This window comes from Danio rerio, chromosome 2, assembly GCF_052040795.2.
Source record: "Danio rerio strain M-AB ecotype USA chromosome 2, GRCz13ab, whole genome shotgun sequence".
Taxonomy (NCBI): domain Eukaryota; kingdom Metazoa; phylum Chordata; class Actinopteri; order Cypriniformes; family Danionidae; genus Danio; species Danio rerio.
The window spans coordinates 24,721,931-24,725,247 of NC_141022.1; positions in this window are offsets into that span (position 1 = coordinate 24,721,931).

The following is a 3,317-nucleotide window of genomic DNA, read 5'->3' on the forward strand; positions in this document are numbered from 1 at the left end:
GCACAGTGACATTTTCTTTTTTGTTACTTGTTTTGTATATGTCTATTCATATTTATAAAGTAACCCTAAATGGATTGATTAGGGTCGGAATTGAATGGGGGTTTGTAGAAAACGTGTCTCAAACCAACAGAAATTACCACTTCAAAATAAAAGGGCCAAATAAATCATTGTTAGGAAGGTGTAAAAAAATGTGAAATTCTACATTTGCAAGGAAAGATGATTCAAATTTATTAATGTTCATTACAAATAGTCTGTGGAAACAATGGGTTTAAAAATGAACTAATTCCTAATATTTAAGTAGGGCTGGGCGATCCTTTCGATTAATTAGAGTTTATGTTTTAAGACGATTGAATTTTTTTTGTAAAAATATTAGATGCATTATAATTGCATCAATGTGCTTTGGTCCACTCTCTGTATTACACTGCCTGACTGGGTTTCAATCACGGTATTAACAGACTAAACACACAGAATGTTAATACCTTTTGTTTGACGTGCTTGGGTGGACTCTCTCTCATGCTACTCCACCTCTGCCTGATGAGGAGATTCAGGCACACCGTATGAACTATCAAAGATGCGATCTGTGAAAATCGCTGATCAGTCGCCAATGCTTGTGAGATATTTGGCCTGCTAAATATCTGGAGCTGTCGGCGATTCAAATCATGTCGTGTGAAATGAGTTTTGACTGAAAATAACATCAGCGATAGCCTACGGCCAATGAGAGAGCAGCATTCACTTGCTTGTGTGTGTACCTGCAGGCCAGCGGAAGACTGAGGAAGAAGTTAAAAGTGCTCATTTTCGGTTTATTTGGACCCAAGAAATGGGGGAAAAACTAGTGGAGGTTTGACATTTCATACAGAAAGTTAAAAAAGGAATTTGAGACTCCCTTCAAACCCAGGTGAGCAAATATGTATATTTTCTACCCCATTAAAGACTTCTTTCTCATTATGTCGCTAGCCTAATAAAAGATATAGTAACGTTACGTGTTTTTGGCTGTGAGACGTAGTTTGGACAAAGTCGTCGGCGATTCTTCCTATTGTAAAGTCATGCAGTGTGAAAGTCCATGTCACCAATCCATCTTGCAGTGTAAACAAATTTGCGACAAAACGCCTGCACAGATAAGTTAGTCATGCAGTGTGAAAACATCTGTAACACGACTACTTTGTCACATCTGTGTGGATTATGTAAGACATATCTCCTTATCAAGTCAATAAACTCAATCTCTCAACATGTATGAAAGATGTAAAAACCTGACATGTAAAAAAAAAAAAACAGGTTCGATTTCAAGTTTGGTTTGAATACGAGCCGAGGAGAGCAGCTGTAGTAGAGAGAAAAGTGAAAGAACCTGCCCCCATTACGTCATTAACAGACCTAGTTGAAAGCGCAGGCAGCGTAATACAGAGAGTGCTGCAAAGCGCATCAAATGATCTGTATTTAAAAGGGTGGTAAATAGAATAAATATATAATTTTTTTTTAGACACACACCTGGTGCTTGTATTTGCTCTTGCTATATGTTTACAACTTCATGCATTGGGTTACATTAGGCTTTACAGTTTCTGTGTTCAGTCCTTTACTTCCACTGTATCTTTTTTAAAAAAGGCAGCAGCTTTATAACTTGTCATTCAATCAGAAGACGACTTAAGTCAAAGCCGAGCTGACAGCCTATTTGATGTCTCCTGATGTACAGGTATTTATTGTTTAATTGAAATTGCACAATATTTACTTTGGTATTTTATTCAAATCTTCTGCAACGATATTTAACTCGTGAATTAGTTTTACATGTTCCTAAACCAGATGTTTTTTCAAGTTATTTATTAAGAGAATGTTACTTCAGTCATGTTGTTGTAAAGTTGACTAGTCACATACACACACACAAAAATAATAATAATTGTGAATCGGTCAAACTTTATATATATATTTTTTTTCTTTTATGGCCATATCGCCCTATATCCAATAGATTTGTGCTTGGCTCAATAAAATATTTTGTGTGTGTGAAAAAGTTTATAATAATCCAAAGAACATTGCGAGTGATGAAGATACCATCACTAAAGGCACAATGTAAGATGATCTTTTCATTAAAATACCCCAAAACCAATATAACGGTTAAATATTTAGCTGACTTACTTGCATATTTTATCAGAAGTTTTTAGAGGAACTTTTAAATACACAGAAAATCCTCCTGTGTGGCCAAGCTGATGCTGCCATACGACCTTTATTTTGGTTTAGTTTTACAGAAAACAGGGAAACACCAAATCTGCTTGATCCTGATGATCCTGCACAGTAATAGAACATTCAAGTGTATTAAGTGTGCTAAAACAGCTGCTGTTTCCTCATGATCATGACTAGTAGTGGACTTTAGCACAGTAAAAGCTCAGCTGTCAGCGCTCTTGTTTTGCTTTGACAGTGGACTGTTTCATACTACCATGATAAGGTCCGAACACTTAAGTTAGAGCCCCAACTCAATCCTGAAGGGCCAGTGTCCTGACTCCTGCATATTCAACTACACGTTTGTTTATTGTGAATACACACCCTCTAGTGTCAAATGACATACTGAGCGTTTAATACGCTCTAAACCAACCCTGTTCCTGGAGGAACACCAACATATTTTGGACGTCTTCCTTATCTGAGCCATTAGCTTCAGGTTTTGGAGTCTCATTATGTTCTGATGAGTTGATTCAGGCGTGTTTTATTAGGTTAGAAGAGGTTAAAAATGTGTACTGTTGGGAAACACTGCTGTAAACAGTGTGTAGCCTTCAATATTTCATGTAGAAGTACTTCAAAAATGTCACCACCAGAGTTGGGTGTAACGCGTTTCACAGTAACACGACTGCAGGCTAATCTAGATACATTTTTGAGGAACGCAGTAATGTAACGAATTACATTAGTAACTAATCAAATTACATGCATAAAGTCATTGTTATTGCCTTAGTACTTACGTTACAAATAGAATATTTAGCTGAAGAAAAATGCTTTTAAATCACGTTTTCCGCTGCAACGTCAGTTAATGAGCATTCGCTTTTATATTGCCGGAGAATGCAAGCTGAAATGGTTGCTGTCGAGAGCGGCTTCTTCAAATGGAAATACAGACATTACTTTGACCCAGCGTAAAAACAAAAATATTGTTGTGAAAGTCAGTCTATGTCCAGTCTCTAAACAACTTTCGACTGCTTTCACTCGACCAGCAACTTGTTCAAGCATTTGAACAGAAAGCATTCAATACACGTCACCACTGGCGCTCAAAATCACAGCGGCTAAACAGGCTAAATTGTATAAAGGTAATTCAGTTGCGAAACTCGAGAGCTTGCAAATGTAAATGTGAG